The 26,229-nt window shown below is 36.0% G+C and overlaps 1 long non-coding RNA gene across 3 annotated transcripts; it reads left to right on the top strand.

Annotated features, from left to right (window-relative positions):
• The first annotated feature begins 19,723 nt into the window (after window positions 1-19,723).
• On the top strand, window positions 19,724-24,808 carry LOC142179380 (uncharacterized). Of its 3 annotated transcripts, XR_012707371.1 has the most exons (4): window positions 19,724-19,782; window positions 19,867-20,034; window positions 20,114-20,176; window positions 20,298-21,303. It is a non-coding gene; the product is annotated as an uncharacterized LOC142179380 (long non-coding RNA). The 3 variants fall into 3 exon arrangements; XR_012707372.1 differs by lacking the exon at window positions 20,298-21,303 and adding an exon at window positions 24,454-24,808 and having other exon boundaries at window positions 19,735-20,034; XR_012707370.1 differs by having other exon boundaries at window positions 19,735-20,034.
• The last annotated feature ends 1,421 nt before the right edge of the window (window positions 24,809-26,229 follow it).

The raw sequence follows: 26,229 nt of genomic DNA on the forward strand, positions 1-26,229 counted from the left end.
ATCACACTTTCAACATCCTCTCAAATCTCAGTTGTTGCCAACATGAAATTTATAGTAATACCACAATAGGCAAATCATCCTTCCGGGACCTTGGGCTTTTCTTTTTTCTCCCTGACCGTCGCTTAGTCATTCAATATATCTGGAATTCGATAGGAATAGAAGGATACATATTGCTCTAAGCTTCATGGCATGATCTAGAGTAGAAAGAAATAAGACAATCCTGGATGTCTTAATAGTTAAACGTTTATATGAGTGGCCGACGCACACATATAAAGAAAACTCCACTGAACACAACTTAAGATTGTAAGGAGATCATAATGCCCCGAAAGAACTAGGGATCACCAATAGCTGGTACGAGAATCCTAGCACTCGGAATTATCAACCTATAAATCATTACCTGTATCGTGAGATGCAGGCCTTGGGCAAAAATGGATATCAATACATTTGAATTGCACTGGTATGTAAAGCAACTGAAAGAAAGAATTATAAATATTGAAATTGAAACTAAGCTGATAATTGAGAATTGATAATTGATAACTGAAAAGATTACTATTGAATCTGAAACTGAAATGATAACTGATAACTGATAATTGAACTGAATGAAGGAAGTAAGGATATGAATACTCCCTTTTCTGAATGATGAATTACCTGTTTATCTGTACACTAAACAGCGGCCTCAGGCCCAATATATCTGTGCACAAACTGCGGCCTCGGGCCCAAGTATATGTATACATAATTGCGGCCTCAAACCTAAAAATGCATAAAGCATAAACTACGGCCTCAGGCCCAAATACAAATGTTCAACATTAAGGGATTTAAAATCAAGAACTGAGAATCATACTGCGATATGTGATACTGAAATAAGGAATCACACTAAGTTACATAATACTGGAATACTAAATAGGACTAGACTGAGACATGAATTCTTGAATTGATTATGAACACTGAAACTTTGATTGTTTATTACATACTGAGTAATCAATACTGAGACTCGGGGCTTCAAAGCCAAGTCTATATTGAATATGCACTAAGCTTAAAATATTCAGAATGAAAGTTAAGAACGAGTTATAAAGCTAGAGAATAGAAGTTCTACAACAATTCAAGGAACTAAGACATAATTACTTTATGAGGAAACTCGTAGCAGTCATAAAGGATGGGACGTAGGGAGAATCATAAACATTCCCAAACTTAAAGAGAGTTAGCCTCACATACCTCAATTTCTCCCCTTAGTGATACTACAATGATCCACAATATTAAAAACTTTCAATATACAATAGCAACATCCAATGGAACCCAATATTAGCAACAAATTACATAACTTAAGCTCTTTAGGCATATTATCAAATACCTTGTAGGCATAAATCTCTACATCTCATCACCATATAATTAGTTCATCTAACTACCACCATTCATCAATAATTTATCTCACCATCATGATTAACCAATTTATAACTTCCAACATCATATATATGACCATTCATCCACACCCAACCAATAAAATACCATTAAATAATCATCTTTCAATATCTACTATAGTTATGTAATTAAATTGGGAACTTATGGCTTCCAATAACCATACCAAGAGTTCTATTACTTATTCATACTCATATTCCCTTAGAGCGTGTTTGGAAAGCCACCTATAAATTGGATTTGGGTGTAATTAGCTATAATTACACAGTTTGGCATGTTTGTTTGGCCAAGTAATTACTTGGTCAGCATGGAATTAGGTGTAATTGGATGGGTGTAATTACACTCTCCAATTCTCAAGGAGGAGGTTAGAATTGGTGGTAATTAAACCGTGTAATTACAAGGTTGTTTTTTTATTTTCTTTCCTTTTTATTTTTATTTTAATTTATTTTCTTTATAACTTTTTTATTTCTATTATTTTAATTTTTTTTATTTTATTTTTACTTTTTAATTTCTTTTAAAATTTTAAAATATATTTTTCTTTGTACATTATTTATCTTTTATTTCTCTTCCTTTACTTCTTGTTATTTCATGTAATTGCTTATATTTTTATTTTTTATTTATTTTATTATCCTATTTTTTGAAACTACACCTCCCAATATTATAAATAATGAGTCATTTACTTATCATGTAATGAGTGATGTAATTAAAGTGGAATTTCATTGTTGAATGAGGTTATAAACTTATTATGTTTCCTAATCTAAAGTTATAGTGGAACTTACTATTATTATGTTGGAATTTGACATATGCTAAATAATTTTTTTTTTGGAATTTGAAATTATGTTATATTCATGGTTTCAATTTACTTATTTAGTAGTATTGGCTCACGTCACATGTTGTTCATTTTTTAGTTAGAATTGATAGATCAATGTTGTCAAACATTTGAATAATGTTATGACATTATATTTATAAATATTAATTTATTTTATCAAATATGAATTCCATGATGTTCTTACAAAAAACGTATATTTTAAATTTTTGTAAGTATCTAAACTAAATATTATTAATTTCAAATATATATATAAATTATTTTTACAATATTAGTTATTAATATATGATTACTTATTAATGTGTATTCACGAAAAATATACATCTTAAATACCAAATATAATATCATTTATACTTATAAAAATTTATATGCATATATTTATTATATTAACTTTTAAGTTTTGTTAATTATTTAATTTAAAATTTAATCTAACTGTGTAATTACACTTGTTCAACCAAACAATAAACTAGTAATTACACTGTAATCACACTATGACAAACAAATAGGTCATCGTAATTACACAACTGAGTAATTACTAGGCTGTGTAATTACTATCCTAGTAATTACACCAATTTCAGTTATACGGTGGCTTTCCAAACATACTCTTAATAAATCCATACATGTAAGTCTAAGGGTGTAGGATTACCTTTTTGGAAGAAATTTTGCAAAACCCTCCTTTGAGTTCTTGAAGACATTTCTTGAAGATTTATGTATTTTATGTGTAGATTTCATCAATACTAGTGTAGAAATGATGGAATTTCACACCAAGATAATGGGGATTGCTTACCCTGAAGAGGGTAGGAGTTGGTGCTCTTGAGTGGGTGAAGATCGTGCAAATAGAAAGAGGAAAATGAATCCCGAAATTGTGTTTATAAGCCCAGATTTCGGATGCGGATGTGGAAACTTCGCATCCGAGCAGTCCTCCGCTCAGGAGCTCGGATGCTACATGGATGCTATGGCAGCACTTCACTGGCAGCCCCTCTTTTCGGATGCAGGCTCTGATGCTTCGCATCCGCGTAGTCCTCCGCTAGCCTTTGGCAATTTGGTCATAACTTCTTACAGGAAAGTCCAAATGACGAACAGTTTGCAGCGTTAGATACTAGAATCAAAGACCTTTCATTTGATAAGTTTTGTATCATCTAAAACCTTATATATCCGTAGATATGTTCGTCGAAAGTATTGTCTTGTGCTTACCCATTTGGAATTTTAGTCTTTCATGTAGATTTCCAACTTGGCTGAGACTTAGGTCTCTCCTTGGACCCAAAATCACTTATGATATGCCTCGTAAACTTATTATCACAACAATTTGATTACCATCAAGTTAATACTCATTTAATGCATCCACAACCGGTTCAATTTTACGGGATGTAACATTATTTACTAATTCAAACTCAAACACTTATCAATTCAAGAGGTTTCTTCACAAAATACATAAATAACTAATTTATTACTTAAAGAACTATCAAGCAATAATATAACTAAAAATCAACCACAACACTTTTGCAATTTCGGATAATAATCAATGAGAGAAGATATTCCAGGGTCATAGGCTAACTAACAATCATGTTGCATCCTTGGTTTAAAATAACTAATTGAATTATCTGGGTTATTGATTAACATGATTGATAACACTCATAAGAATCTGTCGAGTTCTTACACGCCTATTCAAGCTAACTTAGTACCTATATATCTATGGAATCAAGATTAACGAGAATGCATTTACAATTCCTAAATTTCAACCAAATAAGGCAATTAGATATATGTCTATCCTAATTGCAAATTCATACACCGATGCCCAGGATCAAGAACTTGATCTATTTAATTCTCTATGCAATCTAGAATTTTCACTTTCTAGTTAAACTCTAGATTCATAAATAGTATTTCACTGTCAGCTACTCAGCAAAAAAATTAAAAGCAGAATTAAGTAAACAACCCAATATGATAAATTCAAATTAAACTTCAAACATTACAATCATATAGCACCCATGATCCTAGAATATTTGGGTTCTTAGACACACATATTCATACAAGCATCAAAAATACTATTCTTAAACATAATATACATGGATACTAGAAGAAGGTTGGAAGAATTAATCAAATTCTTGCTCCCAAGTGCTTTGTACTCTCCTTTTGCTCTCCAAATTGGATCACCTTTTGTTTTCTTCTCCAAATTAGGTCCCCCCCCTCCCCCCCCGAAATAGTGTTTTTTATACCGTGTAGGAATAGCTTTGGACGAATCTACCTTTTTTAAGCCGAAGTAGAAATCATTTTGCTATTTTTACACACGCGTGGCGTGCCGCATTAGCGGTGCATTTTTTTTTTTGCGAAATTTTCACTCTAAGGCAAATTACACTACCGCGGCGCCCCAGGCGGTGCATTAGTACAAATTTCATAGAGTGAAGTTATTTTCTCCTATTTTGCTATCAAGGCTTGCTACGCGACTTCCGAACACGACCCCGACTTAATTTATTAGGCTTTTACTTAGACTTCAAAGCCCCAAATTGATCGATTTCATTCCAAATTACCTTTTGTCCTCAGAATCACTTCCTGCAAGGCATAAAACATATTAAGTGTAATTCACTATTATTTAAGGTCAAACAAATGTAAAATATAATAATTAAAGTATTGTTACTATGGCTAAAATACGAGTTTCTAGCCTAGGATCACTGGCCATGCCACCACTGAATTCCAGTAAATAACCCTTTTAGATCGAATTGTGTATGCTATTAGAAGTTTTTGGTTATGTGCTCGTTGTTGATTTGACTAAGTTTCTTATCTAACATTGTTATTTGTGGCTTGAATTATTTCATTGTATTTTTAGGAAACTCATTGTCCTAATAGATTTGGGAAAGGAAAACCTATAGTCCTTGTCAAATTGGGAAAACTTTCTCATATATGTTTGGGATATTTTGGGATCTATATGTAGGGGTTGTAGTTTGGGATTCTAGAGATTGTATTGTACTTTTCTTCTCATTCATAGTGGAAAACTCTCCGCGTTTGACCCGAGGATTAGGCTTAGCCGAACCTCGTTGAATCTTTGTATTGATTTTTCTTCTCTATTTGCTTTATGTGTGATTGTGTGCTAGTTAACACACGATATTCCGCAATAATTGGTATCAAAGCAAGGTTCGGGTTTCTACATATAATCTAGGGTTAAAATATCTTCATCATATTCAACAAAGTACGAAGTAGAGAAATTTGATGGAGGTTCTAGTTTCATTCTATGGAAGATTAGGATGAAATCGTCCCTGGTGTTACAAGGATTTTGGATAGCAATTGATGAGGATTTTACTGAAGTTATGAAAGAGACAAAGAAGGAAGACCCGAAGGAGAGGGCTTTGAGTGCGATCTTCATGATGGTTATAGATAGCGTTCTTCGGGAAATTGTTGAAGAAACATCTGCAGCAACGGCATGGAAGAAGCTGGAAAATCTGTATTCTAAGAGAGACTCCAGGACTAATTATCAGTCGGTATGTAACATTCAATAATCTTCTTCACTGGACAGTCAGAGGGAGAAGGCAATAGCAGAAACAGATCATGGTGTCAGTGACCGCATAGAGCTAGAAATTGAATCTCCACTAGCTCATCCCAGTAGTTCTAAAGTAGAGGAAGTGAAGGAGGTGCAAAATATTGATCAAGACGATAATGTTGATGCACCTATGAAAAAACCCTATAGCATTGCAACAGGCATAGAGAAAAGAGTGATCAATCCACCACAAAGTTTGCAAACGTAGCCGATAGTAATTTTCTTGGATATGTTAAATTTTATGGAGTTTGCTTTGTCTGTTGCAAAGAACATTGATGTGCTTGAGCCTAATAGCTATAAAGAAGTTATTTCTAGTCTAGAAGCAGATCAATGGGTTTGTGTTATGAGTGAAGAGATTGAGTCTCTTCATAAGAATCAGATATGAAAGCTTGTTCCATTGCAAAAGGGGCAGAATGTACTAGGCTGCAAATGGCTTTTCAAAAGAAACGAGGGAAATCCAGGGGTTGAAGCATCAAGGTACAAGTAAAGATTAGTAGCTAAAGGTTTTACACAGTGGGAGGTGATAGATTATAATGAAGTGTTCTCTCCAGTGGTAAAGCATAGCTCTAACAGGGTCTTACTAGCTTTGGTGGCTCTTCATGACTTAGAACTAGAGCAGTTAGATGTGAAAACTGCATTCTTGCATGGTGAGTTGGATGAGCAAATTTATATAAGTCAACCCGAGGGATTCATTACTCAGGATAATAAAAATCATGTTTGCTTACTTAAGAAATCTTTATATGGTCTGAAACAGTCTCCTAGGCAGTGGTATAAAAGATTTGATACATTCATGATTCAAAATGCATTTTCTCGAAGTGCATATGATAGTTGTGTGTATTACAAAAAGCTTGAAGATGGTTCTAGTGTATATTTGTTGTTATATGTGGATGGCATGCTTATTGATGCTAAAAACATGTCACATACCCGATTTAAGAAGCAACTAGGTGAGGAGTTTGAGATGAAGGATTTAGGTGCTGCAAAGAAGATATTGGGGATGGAGATTACTCGAGATAAAAGGGTTGGAAAGCTGATGTTGTCCCAACGGTCCTATATTGAGAAGGTCCTCAAGAGATTTAATATGATAGGTGCTAAATCTGTGTCTTTTTCTTTTGCTTCCTATTTCAAGTTATCTGCAAACATGTCACCAAAAACAGACGAGGAGATCGAACAGTTGTCTAGTGTTCCATATTTCAGTGTTGTAGGTACCATTATGTATGATATCGTTTGCACTCGTCCTGACATTTCACATGCTGTTAGTGTTGTGAGTAGATACATGGCGTGTCCTGGTAAAGAACATTGGTAGGCGGTGAAGTGATCTTGAGATACTTGAAGGGTACTGTAGATGTAGGCTTAATTTTTACAAAGACAAGTTGAGTGAATCCTTAGTTGGCTATGTTGATTCAGATTATGCAGGGGACTTGGATAAGAGAAGATCTCAGGCTATGTTTTTATTGTTTCTAGTAGTTTCATCAGTTGGAAGGCGACTTTGCAGTCTGTTGTTGCTTTGTCTACCATAGAAGCTAAGTATATGGCAATTACGAAAGCAGTGAAAGAGAATTTTTGGCTACAAGGCTTGGTAAGTAATCTTGGACTAGCTCAGAAGAAGACGCAACTTTTTTGTGACAGTCAGAGCGCCATTCATCTTACTAAGAATCAGATGTTTCATGAGCGGGCGAAGCATATTGAAGTCAGACATCACTTTATTCGAGACATTATATCAAAAGGGGTTGTTAAAGTAGAAAAAGTGTCTACGCATGATAATCCAACTGATATGATGACCAAGGAAGTCCTGGCCAACAAGTTTAGGCATTGCCTAGACTTGATAGGTGTGTGCAGTACTCATAGAGCCCTTGCGAGGGCTAAGGGCAAGGTAGAGAGACGTTGTTCCTATTGATGAAGAGAATTTCAAGCCAAGGGGAAGATTTGTTATTTGTGGCTTGAATTATTTCTTTGTATTTTTAGGAAACCCATAGTCCCTATAGGTTTAGGAAAACTCATCGTCCTAATAGATTTGGGAAAGAAAACCTATAGTCCTTGTCAAATTGGGAAACCTTTCTCATATATGTTTGGGACCTTTTGGGATCTATAAATAGGGGTTGTAGTTGGGGATTCTAGAGATTGTATTGTGCTTTTCTTCTCATTTATAGTGGAAAACTTTCTCTGCTTTTGCCCCGAGGATTAGGCTTAGCCAAACCTCGTTAAATCTTTGTGTTGAATTTTCTCTTCTATTTGCTTTGTGTGTGATTGTGTGCTAGTTAATTCACGATATTCCGCAACAAACATGAATATTTGAGTTTTTATCTTTTGTTGCCTATAACCTTAATGGCTTAATTCAACAACTCTTAGGATTTTTTTTGGGACTTATAGATGGAGTACCAAGTATTGGATTGGCTCGTGACCTCTAGCAATGGAGTAGTTTAAACTGATGATGATATATTACTGTTACGCTGGTGGAAATTCAGTAGCTTGATCATAGTTTAAACTGAATTGGATTGTCTTGTGCCCTACTGTTCAGTTTCACTGTTACTATTTAACACAATTTTCATGAAACTGATAGACTGTAGTTGATCCATATTGTATTTTTATGATGTGTCTCTCTTTTTCATATCTGTAATACCAGGATATAGTATTGATCTTGTAGGAAACTTAATAAAAGAGAGAAGAACAGAATAATAAAACTCAATGCTTGCAATGCTGCCTTGCAATGGTATAATTTCAAAGGGGAAATACCTGCTATCAAACTCTTTAATACTGTTGGCAGTATTATAATCATAGTATACATTCTGCCTATTTTACGCTGCAACTAATATTCTGTTACCTCAAAATGAGCTAACAAGATACTTAAAGTGAAGAAAACAGATGTGTTAAATTTATCTAATCGAAAACGTATTGTGGTTGATTTTGCCGACACGGATTCTCCCATTGGTGAAGGACAAGGCGTTCTTGCAGGCTTTTGTGGAATTTTAGCAACCGACTGCTCCATTTTTCCAATTCACTTTAAGAAATGGCCGGATTTACCTGTGACAACCTTCAACCATTGTTAAGATTGATTTATAAAGGTATTCCCGAGGCATAAAATATCTCTGTTTTATGTCATTAAATTGTATATTTGCATGTAATAATTATCTAACCCTTGGTTTATTGTTGAAGCTTAGGACAACTGAGTCAAAAGCAAGACGATATGTTTATAATTCTATGCATAAGAAGTGGGGTGCAAAAAGGCTAAAGTTGTATGAAAAGGTCTGTGATCCACTTAAGAGCAAAGGTGAGATAATAGATGGTGTTCCACTGGGGATTCCATCGAATCAATGGATTTCTTATGTTGATTCACTTTAAAGAAAAACACAGGTATTTATTCATTGCTTCAATTAGTATATGTAGTTATATGGCTTCACTTTAACCAATCTTCATCTCTGCTAATATTTTCAAGCTTTTCCAACGTCGACTTGACTTAAGCTTAATTTTCAGATTCAAAATTCGAGATCTCTTCTTTAAACTTGTAACAATGGTGAATAGTTGAAAACATTAATTGTTCTAGCTAGAATATTTCAGAACTGTTATGATGATTTATTGTACAACCAACAGGCCACTACTATGTGCAATGAGACCTAACAGGTGAAGAACATAATGAAAATTGAAACTGAAAATAAACTTGTTCATTATAGCAAAGTACACAGCCCATATTGCTACATAAAATGAAAATAACTAGACACACTACTCCTATCTCTATAATGAATCATAACAGTGTACCACATGTTAAATGCTTGCTTAATATCCAAATTTCTTGGTATCTGTTTGTAAGGAAACTTGTAAAAGAAATGCTGAAATTCGGAAGAAACAAACTGTTTCACATATTGGTAGCTCCAAACCTAACTCCAGATGAAGGGCTAAAATGGTATTAATTCATTTTGGATACTTTAATTAAACTAGCAACTATTCATAGTTGATTAAGTTAATGCGACTTTGACTTTTTCATTTGTAGATGGCTGAGACTGGACAAAAGCTCGGACGAGGACAGCTTTATCTCGCTACACATAGGAATGAAGATGGATCATATGTTAATGAGGCGGCAAAAGAGATATGTGTAAGACAGCTTTATCTGGAGCCCCAGTAATTGCTATTAGTCTTTTTGGTTGACATATAACTTAACAAAGAATATGGTAATTTTCATCTTCAACATCAATTAAAAAGGTTAGCTAGTCCACCATGATCTTAGCCAATCATGTTTAGCTAAACAAAGTTTATTTAACTGAATTTTTATGTATGGTTTCCTGCTATGGCTTTTTTTATGCGTCTTTTCTTCAGATCCTTTGTATTCTTGCTCCTCCTTCTTTTTTCTCCTTATTAGGTTTTATGTATATTTTATACATCAGATCTTGAGAAGTTGAAAGGAAGGGAAGGAATTACAATCATGGAAAGAGGGAAAGCAATCAAATTATTGGTATGCCATGTCTTTGATGAATCATAACAGTGTACCACATGTTAAATGCTTGCTTAAGTATGCTATGTATTGTTTAAGTATGCTATGTGGTTGCAGTATAGTCTGATCTTTCACATCAGATAAGATTTATCTTGGTAATTGAGTTAAATTTCTGTCTGAGTATGCTCGGTGGTTGCAACTTAGTCTGATCTTCCACACCAGAAAGAAAATAATCTTGATTTGTGTCGTCAGCTGTTAAATAATATTTGTGTCAAAATGGGAGACAATAAATAAGAAGAATCTATATCAAGTGTCAATAATACATCATCGTTGGCATCTTCGCTAATGACAAGAATTGTGTCAAATGCGAAATTTGCGGTAGAAATTTTTGACGGGTCAGGACATTTTGGGATGTGGCAAGGCGAGGTTCTAGATGTCCTTTTTCAACAAGGGCTAGATCTTGACATTGAATAAAAAGACCAGATGTTATTGGAGAAGAAGATTGGAGAATTATCAACTGTTTTACTTGCGGTACCATTCGATCCTACCTTGCTAGAGACCAGAAATATCCATACACAAATGAAACTTCTGCAAGTAAATTATGAAAAGCACTCGAGGATAAATTTTTGAAGAAAACAGTCAAAATAAATTGTACAAGAAGAAGAGACTGTTTCGCTTCACCCATGTTCCTGGTACCACGATGAATGAACATATCACCAGTTTCAATAAGTTGGTCACGGATTTGCAAAATATGGATGCAACTTTTGATGATGGTGACTTGGCCTTGATGTTGTTGGGGTCACTTCTTGATGAGTTTGAGCACCTTGAAACTGCTCAACTCCATGGAAATGACGAAATTTCTCTCAGAGAAGTTTGTTCGGCTTTGTAAAGCTATGAACAAAGAAAGGGAGAAACACAGAAGGGCGGAGAAGGAGAAGCACTGGTTGTGAGGGGTCGTCCTCAAAATCAAACGAGGACAAAGAAGGGAAGATCCAAGTCAAGATCTAGACCCAACAAAGATGAATGTACCTTTTGTCGAGAAAAGAGGCACTGGAAGAAAGACCGTCAGAAGTTGAAGAATAAGTCCAAACATAACAATGGAAAGGCCTTTATGGATTCAAATGTAGCTTATTGTGATGATTTAGACTTCTCATTAGTTACAACAGAGTCATCAACATCATCAGACATATGGTTGATGGACTCAGCTTGTAGCTATCATATATGTCCCAACAGGGACTGGTTCAGGGATTTTCAAGAAGGAGAATATGGAGTCATTCACACAGAATATAACAGCCCTCGTACCTCATATGACATTGGTTCAATACGATTAAGGAACCATGATAGAATGATCAAAACATTAACAGATGTTCGATATGTACCGGATTTGAAGAAGAATCTCATCTCTATAAGAGCCCTAGAATCAAAAGGGTTCAAAATTATTGCAGAAAATGGAGTGATGAGAGTATGCTCTAGTGCACTAGTGGTAATGAAGGCCAATCGGAAGAACAATAACACGTACCGTTATCGCGGTAGTATAGTTATTGGGACAGCGACAGTAACATCCAGTGACAAAAAAGAGGCAGAATCAACCAGGCTATGACACATGCGTTTGGGATATGCTGGAGGAAAATCCTTGAAAACTCTATCAGATCAACGATTGTTGAAGGGAGTAAAGGATTGCAACTTGGAGTTTTGCGAACATTGTGTCAAAGGGAAACAAACAAGGGTTAAATTTGGTACATCGATCCATAATACTGAAGGCATTTTGGATTATGTCCACTCTGATGTTTGGGGTCCTTTCAAAACAGCTTCATTGGGTGGGAAGCACTATTTTGTAACATTTGTTGATAATTTTTCCCAAAGAGTGCGGGTGTATACAATGAAGAGCAAAGATGAAGTGTTGAGAATTTTCTCAAATGGAAGATGATTGTAGAGAATCAAATAGGCAGAAGGATCAAGTGTATTCGCACAGACAATGGAGGTGAATACAAAAATAATCATTGCAATAAGGTTTGTGAAAAGATGGCATCGTCCCACACTTCACTATCAGACATAAACCACAACAGAATGGGGTGGCAAAACGTATGAACCGGACCTTGCTGGAGAAGGTATGATATATGTTGTCTAATGCTGGCTTGGGCAAAGAATTTTGGGCTAAGGCAAATACATATGCATGCCACCTCATTAATCGTCTACCATGTGCTGCTATTGATGGCAAAACACCATTTGAAAAATGGTATGGAAAGTCTGCTGTAGATTATGACTCTTTGCACGTGTTTGGCTCAACTACATATTATAATGTGACAGAGTCAACATTGGATCCAAGGGCAAAGAAGGCTATTTTTATGGGAATTACTTCTGGAGTCAAAGGATATCGCTTATGGTATCCTATAACAAAGAAAGTAATATTCAACAGGGTTGTTACCTTTGATGAATCTGTTATGGTAAATAAAGTAACATAACATACCAAACAAAATGAGGGTGCTTCTAAGCAGGTGGAGTTTGAGGTAAAATTTATTTTTCCTACAAAAGAAGCAGAGGAGGAAACAAATGGAGATTATCCGCTGGGAGAAGAGCCAGTAGAGAGGGAGATTCCAACTTAGGAACCTCAACAACAACTTGAATCAATAGCAACCAGCAGACCAAAAAGGACAATAACAAAACCTATTCGTCTTATAGAGACGGTTGCTTGTGTCGCCTCAATTGTAGCTAATGATGTTCCTATCACTTATAAAGATGCATTCCAAAGTTCAGAAGAAGATAAGTGGAGGATTGCCATGAATAATGAAATATAATCCCTTCATCAGAATCATACATGGAGATTGGCCAATCTCCCGAAGGGAAATAAAACAATTGGGTACAAATGAGTATTTGCAAAGAAATAAGGATTTCCTAACTAAGAAGATGTTTGATACAAAGCAATATTGGTGGCCAAAGGATATGCTCAAAAGGAGGGAATTGATTACAATGAAGTATTTTCTCCAGTTGTAAAACATTCCTCCATTAGAATTATGTTGGCTTTGGTAGCATAGTTGGATTTGGAACTAGTTCAGATGGATGCAAAAACTGCCTTTTTACATGGAAACTTGGAGGAGGAAATCTACATGACTCAGCCAGAAGGATTCAAAGTTCCTGGAAAGGAAAATATGGTGTGCAAACTTGAAAAATCATTGTACGGATTGAAACAATCTTCTAGACAATGGTGGAAACGATTTGACAAGTTTATGTTGCGGCAAGGGTACACGAGAAGCAAGTACGATCATTCTGTGTATTTGTCCAAGCTTAAAGATGGTTCCTTTATATATCTTCTCCTATATGTTGATGATATGTTGATAGCTTCCAAGAATTTGGATGAAATTGAAAAGTTGAAGATTCAACTGAACAAGGAGTTCGAGATGAAGGATCTGGGTGAGGCAAAGAAAATTCTTGGCATAGAGATAATAAGAGATAGACGTTCAAAGAAACTCTGTTTATCTCAGAAAGAATATTTGAAAAGAGTACTACAACGTTTTGGCATAGATGAAAAGACTAAGCCAGTTAGTACTGCACTTGCTCCCATTTTAAGCTAAGTACTACTATGTCGCCAAAAGATCAAGCTGAACAAGAGTATATGTCAAAGTTACCATACGCAAATGTTGTTGGTAGCTTGATGTATGCAATGGTCTGTACGAGACCTGCCATTTTACAAGCTGCTGGAGTTATTAGCAGATATATGCATAATCTAGGAAAGGAGCATTGGCAAGCTGTAAAGTGGATTCTACGGTATATTCATAATACAGTAGATGTTGGGTTAGTTTTAGAGCTGGAAGGCAATCAATCTGTAGTTGGATATTGTGACTCAGATTTTGCGGGTGACCGGACAAACGAAGATCAACTACTGGTTATGTACTTACTTTTGCAAAGGCACCAGTTAGTTGGAAGTCTACTTTATAGTCAACAGTTGCTTTGTCTACAACAGAGGCAGAATACATGGCTATTATAGAGGCTATGAAAGAGGCAATTTGGCTTTAGGGATTGCTAAAAGAGCTTGGTATTGGACACAAAATTATCACAATTTTTTGTGATAGTCAAAGTGCTAATCAATTAGTGAAGAACCAAGTTTATCATGCAAGGATGAAATACATTGATGTTCGATATCATTTTGTATGAGAAATCATAGAAGAAGGTGGAGTCACGGTGAATAAAATTCATACTACAAAGAATCCTGCTGATATGGTGACAAAAGTGGTGACTGCGGTCAAGTGTCAACATTGTTTGGATTTGATCAACATTGTTGAACACTGAAAGTTGAAGATGAATACACAACCAAAAATTGTTATTGAGATAAAATTGAAGATGTGGAATTTTGCCAAGGTGGAGATTTGTTGAAATTGTCAAATCCCACATTGGTGGTTTAGCCTTTTGGTTGGGAATTTTTCCCTATAAAAGGAGGCCTAATGTTTAGGATTTAAACATACCTCTCATTTACCTTCTTATCTTCTTAAGACATTTGTATCTTCTCTCTTTAGTATTATTTCTCTTGTATTTTTGGAGTGGAATAAAATATTTGTTGTGTCCGAGGAAGTACGCAAAATTGGCCGAACCTCGTAAATTCTGGTGTTCCTTTTATTGTTGCTTTATTGTCTTATTTATTATTTGGTGGCTGTCATAAATTTTGGTATAGTAGTTGTGACTCATTCACACTATATACATTTGGCTTCCGCAACAATGCCTTAGTATACAAAATAACTTATGCATGATATGAGCAAACCTATTGTTGTATGTGAAAGTAGACAAAACTAAAGAAAGAAAAATCAAAAAGAGATGAAAATATTATGTAAGCGCTTACATCGACATTCTTGTGATGTAAGTTCTTACCTCGGCATTTTTATGATGTAAGCGCTTACATCGGCATTCTTATGATGTAAGCGCTTACCTCGGCAGGGCATTCAAATGCCTATAAATAGGGGTCTACATTTTTATTTGTAGATCATCCCAAAATTTCTTCTTTTTCTCTTCAATTAATAAAGAGTTATTCTTTGTGTGGCCGTGGAGTAGGCAAAAAATGTCGAACCACGTAAATCTTGTCTTGTACAATTTATTATTTTTCTCTCTTAAATATTCTTTTCCTTATATTAGCTTGACACGCTTCCTAACAACTGGTATCAGAGCACAAACAGTGTAATTCCGGTAGAAAAGTACAGTATTGGTGCAGGTACTATTCACAAGAATAATGCGACCTTATTGATCATCGTACTATTCACAAGCACTATTCATATAAATATTTTTGTGAAAAATGACATCGAAAGAAGGGAATGTTAAGATTGACAAGTTCAATGGCAAAGATTTTGGATTCTGAAAAATGTAAATAGAGGATTATTTGTACCAGAAAAAATTACACTTACCTCTGACCGAGGTGAAACCGAAGACTATGGCCAAAGCAGTTTGGGATCTATTAGATTGCCAAGCTCTTGGTGTGATACGTTTGACGCTAACAAGAAATGTGATGTTTAACATCATTAAAGAGAAGATCATTGCAGGCCTGATGAAGGCATTGTCAAATATGTACGAGAAGCCATACGCTTCAAATAAAGTCTATTTGATGCGTTGATTGTTCAACTTAAAGATGACAAAAGGTGGATCAGTCACGGAACATATCAATGAGTTTAATATAATATTAACTCAGTTGAGTTATGTTAATATAACAATTGATGACGAAATTAGGGCATTGATTCTATTATCATCTCTACCGGAGAGTTGGTCTGCAACAGTAACTACAGTTAGCAATTCATCAGGAAGAACTAAACTCAGATTGAATGATATTAGAGACTTGGTTCTAAGCGAAGATATTCTCCAAAGAGAATCAAGTGATTCCCTAGGATCTGATTTTAGTACCGAAAGCAGGGGAATAATCAACCAAAGAGGACAGAGCTATGGTTGTGGCAGATCAAAGTCAAGGAGAAGAGGACAATCCAAAAATTACAAAGACATTACTTGTTGGAATTGCGATAAAAAGGGTCACTACAGTAGCCAGTGTAGAGAACCGAAGAAGAAGGAGGAAGAAAATTCAGCAAATGTAATTGTTGAACAAGTCGGTGATGCACTAATTTGTTGTGCAGACAGCCCAGTCGAATCTTGGATTCTGGACTCAGGTGCATCCTTTCACTCTATATCATGCAAAGAATTATTGCATAATTATATTGCTGGAAAATTTGGGAAAGTTTATCTAGCAGGCGGCGAACCTATCGACATTTCCGGAAAAGGTGAAGTTCATATAAAGACTTCGCAAGGCACGCTATGGAAATTGCAAAATATACGACATGTTCTTGGCCTCGTGAAAAATCTAATATCTATGGGTCAGATTAACGGTGAAGGATATACAACAACATTCGGCAATGGATCGTGAAAGATAACCAAATGGAATTTGGTTGCGGCACGAAGCTTCAAAAGGGGAACACTATATGCAACTGCAATACAAAGAGATACTATAGCAATAGGTGATCATGGTCATGATACAACATTATGGCAGAATGAAGCTTTTGGCATCAAAAGAAAAGTTGTCAAACCTAAAACATATTGAATTAGGTTTGTGCGAAGATTGCATTTACGGGAAACAAAAGAGAGTTAGTTTCTTAAAGGTGGGAAGGACGCCAAAGAAAGAGAAGCTGGAACTAGTGCATACAGATGTGTGGGGACCAGCTCCTATAACTTCTCACAGAGGCTCACACTATTACGTCACCTTCATTGATGATTCCACAAGAAAGGTATGGATTTATTTTCTGAAAAGTAATTCTGATGTGTTTGTTACCTGTAAGATATGGAAAGCTGAAGTTGAAAATCAGATAAGTCTAAAGCTAAAATGTCCGAAGTCTGACAATGGAGGAGAGTATGATAGCCAAGAGTTTAAAGCATTTTGCTCGTAGAATGGGATCCGAATGATCAAAGACAGTTCTTGGAACACCGAACAAAATGGCGTTGATGAGAGGATGAACATAACCCTAAATGAATGAGCTAGAAGTATAAGAATACATTATGGATTGCCGAAGTATTTTTGGGGTGTGGTTATTAAAAAGGTAGCTTACCTCATAAATACAGGACCCTCTGTACTGTTGAATTTTAAAATTCCTGAGGAGGTATGGATAGGAAAGGAGGTAACTCTCTCGCATCTGAATTTTTTTTATTGTGTTGCTTATATGCATGTAAACTCTAATGATAGAGATAAGCTTGATCCTAAAGCCAAAAAATGTTTCTTTATTGGCTATGGTGATGATAATTTTGGTTATCAGTTTTGGGATGATCAGAATAGAAAGATACTAAGACATAGGAATGTCACATTTAATGAAAATGTGATGTACAAGGACAAGCTTGAAGTAGAACCAACACCAGCAAATAGACAATGTATAAAACAATTGGGTTAGAAGAAATCTCAGAAAATGAAGTGGCTAGAAGGATTAAAACTGATTCTGAAATTGATGATGAAGAACCAGAAGTCGAATTTGAAGAAGAACTAGAAGCCAAACCTGGATCAGAACCAGAACAAGAGATAGAATCAAATGCAGAACCAAATCTAGAATCAGGACCTGAATCAAATTTGGATTCTGTTACTCACGAACCTACATTGAGGAGATTTAAAAGAGTCACGAATGCTCCAGATAGGTTAAATCTCTCTCTTCACTATTTACTTCTACTGATGCTAGAGAACCAGAGCATTTTGTTGAAGCAATACAGGTAATAGACTTTGATAAGTGGAAACTAGCCATGAAAGAACTGATGAATTCTCTTCAAAAGAATAAAACATGGATACTTACTGAGTTACCAAAAGGAAAGAAGGCATTACAGAACAAGTGAGTGTGTAGAATCAAGGAAGAGCATGATGGTAAGAAGAGATACAAAGCACGATTAGTAGTAAAAGGATTTAAGCAGAAGGAAGGAATTGACTACACCGAGATCTTCTTTTCTGTAGTCAAATTAACTACTATTAGTTGGTGCTAAGTATCGTAGCTGCAGAAAATTTGCATTTGGAGCAGCTAGATGTTAAAATCGATTTCTTGCATGGTGACCTTGAAGAAGACATCTACATGAAGCAACCTGAAGGTTTTCAAGTTTCTGGTAAAGAAAACCTTGTGTGTAAGTTGAAGAAGAGTTTGTATGGTTTGAAACAAGCTCCCCGACAATGGTACAAGAAATTTGATGGATTCATGCATAAAAATGGTTTCACACGATGTGAGATGGACTATTGTTGTTATATCAAAAATCTTGAGGAATCCTACATCATTTTACTTTTGTACGTTGATGACATGCTAATTGCAGGATCTAGCATAAATGAGATTAATTTGGTTAAGCAACAACTGGCGGAGGAGTTTGAAATGAAAGACTTAGGACCAGCTAAGCAAATGCTTGGGATGAGGATTAGTAGAAATAGGTCGGAAGGAACCTTAAAGTTGTCTGAAGAAAAGTACATACAGTAGGTACTAAGCAGGTTTAGTCTTCATGATGCAAAGACCATAAACACTCTACTCGGAAGCCATCTAAATCTGTCAAAGGACCAATTACCTAAGACAGATGAAGAAATGAAGTACATGTCCAAAGTTCCGTATGCTTCAGTAGTAGGAAGTTTGATGTATGCTATGATTTGCACTAGACCTGACATAGCTCATGTAGTTGGAGTTGTCAGTAGATACATGTCAGATCCAGGAAAGGACCATTGGGAAGGTGTAAAATAGATATTGCGATATCTCAAAGGCACCTCAGGTATGACACTTTATTTTAAAAAGAGAAATATTATCTTACAAGGTTTTGCTGGTGCAAATTTAGGCGGCGATCTGGATAGTCAAAAAAGTACCACGGGTTATGTGTTCACCTTGGGTGGTACTGTTGTTAGTTGGATGACCAGACTTCAGAAAAGTGTTGCTCCATCTACCATTGAAGCAGAGTAAATGGCAATCTCAGAAGCTGGAAAAGAGATGATTTGGCTCAAGAATTTTCTTAAATAGCTAGGTAAAGTGCAAGACAATTGTGAGTTTTTCAGCGATAGCTAGAGTGCAATTCATCTTGCCAAGAATCCAGTGTTTCATGCAAGATCGAAGCATATCCAATTGAGGTATCATCATATCCGAGAGTTGATAAATAAAGGAACTTTTTCCCTGCAGAAGATACCAGGATCAAAGAACATGTCAGACATGTTGACCAAAGTTGTCGGTGTTGACAAACTGAGGTTGTGCGCCGCCTCAGTTAGCCTTCAAGACTGATAGCGTGAAGGCACCACCAGAGAATAGCAAATTTTTTTTCTTTCTTGATGTAACATAGGTTTGAGGTGGAGATTGATAGGATCAAACCTATTGTTGTATGTGAAAGTAGACAAAACAAAAGAAAGAAAAATCAGAAGGAGATGAAAATAGGATGTAAGCGCTTACATCAACATTCTTGTGATGTAAGCGCTTACCTCGGCATTTTTATGATGTAAGCGCTTACATCGGCATTCTTATGATGTAAGCGCTTACTTCGGCAGGGCATTCAAATGCCTATAAATAGGGGTCTACATTTTCATTTGTAGATCATCCCAAAACTTCTTCTTTCTCTCTTCAATTAATAAAGAGCTATTTTTGTGTTGCCGTGGAGTAGGTAAAAATTGCCGAACCACGTAAATCTTATCTTGTTTTGTGTAATTTATTGTTTTTCTCTTAAATATTCTTTTTGTTCTATTAGCTTGACATGCTTACCAACAACGCAACTGATTGAAGCTCCATGTTCAACTCTTCCTAGAGAGATAGCAGTTTGGTTACTTTCCCTGTCGCTGGGGAAAGCTCAAACAATCAATTTTAGGATGATCTTTGATTTCTTTATACCAAAATATCTGCATCAATTTGTCATCAGGTATGTGAATTTCTCTAGTAAAAAGTTGTAATTTACCTACAACCGGTGCCATAATTTTGTTTTTTTTCATCTTGACTAGATTTATTATCCCATAGCAAAGGCCTCATCCGGATAAATCCCAACTTGTCTGCGATAATTTTTGGTAAAATTGACATCTTTGCTGTTTCATTTGGCAATTTTGTCAACTATTCTTTAGGTGCATGCTATGATCAACTGAATGCTTGCATATATTGTGTTACATATATACCAATTTTTTTTGGCAGGGTTCCTCCGCTAGCTTTGGTTTTTTAGATTGTTACTACATTTGCTCCATTTTATTTCACCTAAGAGTCTTAAAGGAGATCCTGGATGTGATTGCGCAGTGCTTGGCTTCTTTCAATCCTATAGATTGTTGGCTTTATGTTTACCTTGTCCGAAATCCATGCGGAAAGGTTCTTTTGATGCAATTTTGATGGAGAGGCAACTTGAATCATCGTTGGTATACTCTGTCACTATTCCAGCCCCTCAGCAAGGCCCCGAAGTAATTTTTAGTCCTGCTCCTTTCCCATCATCGACAGGTCCTACTATATTTCCTCCACCTAATGTCCAACCAAACTAGATGCCTTATCAAAATGCTGTTGTAGTTGCTGTTGCAGCTAGGTCTACTGCACAGGTTGCTACGTTAGCTGTGAAAAAGCAGACAAGAAATTCAACAACTATTCTTCAAACCTTGATCTACTCTCGTTTCGTTATAAGAACGAGACTCGAGTTGACACTTTACTTTGCCATTGTGCTTGTTGTCTGTCGTAAGTTTTGAAATTTCTATTTCACAACCGCACGTCCAAATCAGGTCAAACCAACTCCGATTATCACCAAATTTCACAGACAAGTCACAAATGTGGTATTGGACCTATACCAGATTCCGGAACCAAAATACGGACCCGATATTCAAATAGTCAACTATTGGTCAAACGCTTCGAATTCATTAAGCCTTAACTTTCAAATTTCAACAAAGTCCGATAACTCGGGCTAGGGACTTCCGAATTCTATTCCGGGCATACGCCCAAGTCCCAAATCACGATACGAACCCTTCGGGACCGTCAAAACACGGGTCCGGGTCAGAACCGTAAAAGCTTTTCGGAATCACGCCCGGACTGCGCTCGCAAATCTAGGAGGATTAAAATGAGGTTTTTAACGCCTCGGAACACAAAATTTGGGAATGTATTTTATGTTAGTAATTGTGAGATTTTCTATGGAATTCAAATAAAAAATTTCAGTGTTTAAAAGAAATGGTGTTTCGTTGAGAGTTATTGGCTTGCCTATTATTGAGACAGGCGTCATCATGACTTGTGAGATTTTGGGTCGTGACACCATTCCAGAAAAAAAACATTGTAGAAAGTAATAAACTAAGAAAGCAAAAAGTCAAAGTAGAAATAGTACTATGTCTTGCAAATTTAAAATGCAAAAATTCCATATGACGTTTTCAACAATCGATGATACCATGCATGTAATTTCCTTTGGTTCATCTTAATATCCATTTTACTGCATCCCAATGTTCTTTTCCAGGATTAGAAAGGAATCTACTAACAGTACCAACGGCATGTGCAATCTCTGGTCTAGTGCAAACCATAGCATACATCAAGCTAACTTTGACAGAAGAGTAAGGAATACGAGACATCTCCTTTTTCTCTTCATCAGTAGATAGACTTTGACTAATACTCAATTTGAAGTATTTAGCAAGAGGAGTACTAACCACTTTTGCATCTATCATATTGAACCTCTTGAGTACCTTCTCAATGTATTGCTTTTGGGACAAAAATAACTCCTTTTTATCTCTGTATCGGTGGATTTGAATGCCTAAGATTTTCTTTGTTGGCCCCAAGTCCTTCATCGCAAACGATTTGCTCAATTTCTTCTTAAGGACTACAATTCTGGATTGATTTTTGTCAACAATAAGCATGTCATCCACATAAAGCAATAAAATAATAAAATCATCATCAAAGAACTTTTGGAAGAATACACAATGGTCTGAAGAGGTATTCTTGTACCTTGTTCTTCTATGACACATTCAAAATTCAAATACCATTGCCTTGGAGCTTGTTTCAATCCATACAGGCTCTTTTTCAATTTGCAGACATAATTTTCTTTTCCCTTAGTTACAAAACCCTCAGGTTGCTCCATATAAATCTCCTCATCTAAATCACTATGAAGAAAAGCAGTTTTGACATTCATTGTGTGAGCACGTGATTTTTGCTCTATATATGAATAATTCCCAAAATCCCAAACAAAATAATTTTTCTTTTATTTTTACAATTTTTGTGCGTTTTGGTGTCATCTTCTGATAATTGTTGCATTTTATTTGTGCGTGTTAATTTTTATAAAATACAAAAATACGCATTTTTCTGCACTTAGGATTTAATTTTATCCTTTAGTATTAATTGAGGATTAACCTGTTTTGGAATAGGATATGAAGAAAATGACAAAAACAGTTCACTTTAACGTTTTTATTATTTTAATTGTGAGACAGTCGCAAATAGTTATCAAGTTAATTTTAGGCATTAATTGGTTGTAGCTTAATTGTTAATTTAATTTCTCATCTTTGTAAAAATCAGAAAAATAAATACAAAAATACAAGATTGCAAAATGAAAAATGAAAAATTATTGTTTAAAAGAATATAGAGGGCTTGGTTTTAATGGCCAAATTTGGGCCACTTTCGCATTAATCCGTTGGCCCAAACGCCTCAGCTTTTTAAATTAAATCCAGCCCAAATTCCCCAGCCCAGTCCGGTTCATAACAAGTCCAAACGACGTCGTTTCGGGATCCTTGGATCAGGACCGTTGGATCTCATCAATCCAACGGTCCGGAACTAACGAGGTTTCCAGTATTTAAGTGTCCAAACCGCCCCCTACCCCCCATTTCCATCGTCTTCCTCACCCCACCCCTTCTCCCCAAACCCTCATCCGCGCCGCCCTAAAATCCCTTGCCGGCGGTGAACGCGAACTATGTCGTTCACCCTGAAATTAACACCACGGACTCCCCTCACCCTCCTCTTTCTATTGCACCCGCTGGTTTGCCTCGAATAAGGCCGGAACTCTTCGAATCTTGATTTGAAGTTTTCCGGCCAGGTGACAGTTTCTCCGAATCAGCCCAAAATCACACCCTACAACCCCTAGCCCTTCCTCAACACTAATCCGTGTTTGTTTTCTTTCAAATCACCATGAAACGACCCAAATCTTAGATCTAAGAATTGCTGGCCAAACCCTAAAATCAAATCCTTTTAATTTCGAACCGTAGTACCCTTAACCATGTGTTCTCGTGTAAGAACACATGGTTAGGGATGTTACGCGTCAAAAATCTGAAAGGATTCAGATGTTCATAACTGGCCGGAATCCCATAGGCTTTTGTGAGTTTTTCTTTTCTTTTTTTACTGCTTCTTTTATTCGCATGATTGAAATATTATTTACAGTCGTTGTTTCATTATTGTTCTGTTAATTTTATGGTTTAATTGTGCTAGTTTAGATTCTGTTAATTACTGTTGATTCTGAGCTTGTTAGTTGGCTGAATGATTATTAGTTCATGGTTTAATAATTTGTTTTAAGTTCATTTAATTTTAATCGTGGTAGCTTAAGCTCAGTTTAATTTCATTTAGCTTATTTGAGTTGGTTAATTGAACAGAATTGATTCAGTCAGTTTGATTAGTTAGTTTCTGATTGGTTGTTAATTAATTTTAGTTAAGTTTCAGAATGGTTTAGGATATTGGGTATAACTGTTAGGGATAAGGGTAGGTTCAGTGATTTTGAAAGGATTTCAGGGGTAATCTGGGTATGGAAAAGGGTAGTTATGATAGGAATAGTAATATCAAGGTATAGGGAAGGACAGTATAGGTATTGTATGAGTATAGGGATACCTTAGGGCCTTCTAGAATGGGGTTCAAGTGTAAGTTTGAATAATTATACTGCAGTTACTTGTTTGGCAAGATAAAAATAGAGGGGCCAAATTAAAAATAGAGAGGGACTAATTGGAAAATCAGAGCCTAGTCCATTCTCTTTGGGGGTTGCCTATAAAAGGGCACAAGATGCCTTGGGAAAGGGGGTCGGCTCTCAATCTTCTGCCTTGAGCCCTAAGTTTTAATTTGAACTTTCACTCCTGCTTTTTGATTCAGTTAGAAGTTCAATTCTGAGGTTATTTAGAAAATAAAAACATAAAAATATGGAGATCTGAAACAGCTTCACAGTTTCCTTACTAGTTCTGGGTTTCAGTTGTGAAGGTCAGGGAAATGTTAGAAGTCTGTTAAGCTGGTCTGTGGGATTTTGCTTATATTTCTGGTTTCAAAGCAATCTACCTGTGTTTCTGTGGTGTAACATTGCTGGGTTTGTTGCTGTTGCTGTTAAATATAGCTGATTCATCTCCTTTTCTCTATTTTTCATTACAATTCCCAGGTACATTTCCCTGACTCGCATCTATGTAATTCTAAGTTGAAGTGGAGAAAAATGGGAATGCTATTGGAATTCTGTTGCCTTTGGAAACATTATCTGTTTATTGCCTTTTCATAGTTTAGTTGTTTAAATTGTCTGACTGTTACTAATTGATTTAGTTGACATTGATTCGAGTCCCTAACTGATTTGTATAATTGAGACTGATGAATTGTCCAACATAATTCTGATTATTTTAACTAGTAAATGGACATTCGGGTACTCAGATTCATGTATATAGTCCAGGGTGAGGGTTGTTTAAATTGAGCATTTCATGTTTATACAATTGTCATCTTCAATTTGTTTAAAGTTTCACAGTATGCTGAAGTCAAATCTGCAAAAGTTGCAGTTGGTTTGGAATTCTATACACATGGCTGATTTTAAGTTTGGGCTGGTATGAATCACATATTTAAACAACCTCATATTGGGCCAGTTTTGGGCCTGGCATTTTAGTAGGTAGTCCAAGAAATTAGAAATCAAAAGGGGCCCTAGGATTCGATCCCCGGGCTGTACGAGTGCAAGCCAATTTTGGGCCTGCTTTGGGCCTGACGCCAAAGTGCTCCAAGGGCCTGTGCCCGCAGCATGTGCAATGGAAGGAGTTGGGCTTCGTGGGCTCAGGGCCCATTTACTCGGCATTCTTGCCCAGATATTCAACTGCAAATTCAACAAGTTGTAGGCCTAATCAATTAGGATCCTCAAGTAGCTAATAGCATAATTATTTCATTGTGTAGACGGCTCAAGGCAGAAGATTGAGAGTCGACCCCCTTTCCCAAGGCATCTTGTGCCCTTTTATAGGCAACCCCCAAAGAGAATGGACTAGGCTCTGATTTTCCAATTAGTCCCTCTCTATTTTCAATTTGGCCCCTCTATTTTTATCTTGCGAAACAAGTAACTGCAGTATAATTATTCAAACTTACACTTGAACCCCATTCTAGAAGGCCCTAAGGTATCCCTATACTCATACAATACCTATACTGCCCTTCCCTATACCTTGATATTACTATTCCTATCAGAACTACCCTTTTCCATACCCAGATTACCCCTGAAAGCCTTTCAAAATCACTGAACCTACCCTTATCCCTAACAGTTATACCCAATATCCTAAACCATTCTGAAACTTAACTAAAATTAATTAACAACCAATCAGAAACTAACTAATCAAACTGACTGAATCAATTCTGTTCAATTAACCAACTCAAATATGCTAAACGAAATTAAAACTGAGCTTAAGCTACCACGATTAAAATTAAATGAACTTAAAACAAATTATTAAACCATGAACTGATAATCATTCAGCCAACTAACAAGCTCAGAATCAACAGTAATTAACAGAACCTAAACTAGCACAATTAAACCATAAAATTAACAGAACAATAATGAAACAACGACTGTAAATAATATTTCAATCATGCGAATAAAAGAAGCAGTAAAAAAGAAAAGAAAAACTCACAAAAGCCTAAGGGACTCCGGCCAGTCATGAACATCTGAATCCTTTCAGATTTTTGATGTGTAACATCCCTAACCATGTGTTCTTACACGAGAACACATGGTTAAGGGTACTACGGTTCGAAATCAAAAGGATTTGATTTTAGGGTTTGGCCAGCAATTCTTAGATCTAAGATTTGGGTCGTTTCATGGTGATTTGAAAGAAAACAAACACGGATTAGTGTTGAGGAAGGGCTGGGGGTTGTAGGGTGTGATTTTGGGCTGATTCGGACAAACTGTCACCTGGCCGAAAAACTT

Source organism: Nicotiana tabacum, chromosome 3 (assembly GCF_000715075.1).
Source record: "Nicotiana tabacum cultivar K326 chromosome 3, ASM71507v2, whole genome shotgun sequence".
NCBI lineage: Eukaryota > Viridiplantae > Streptophyta > Magnoliopsida > Solanales > Solanaceae > Nicotiana > Nicotiana tabacum.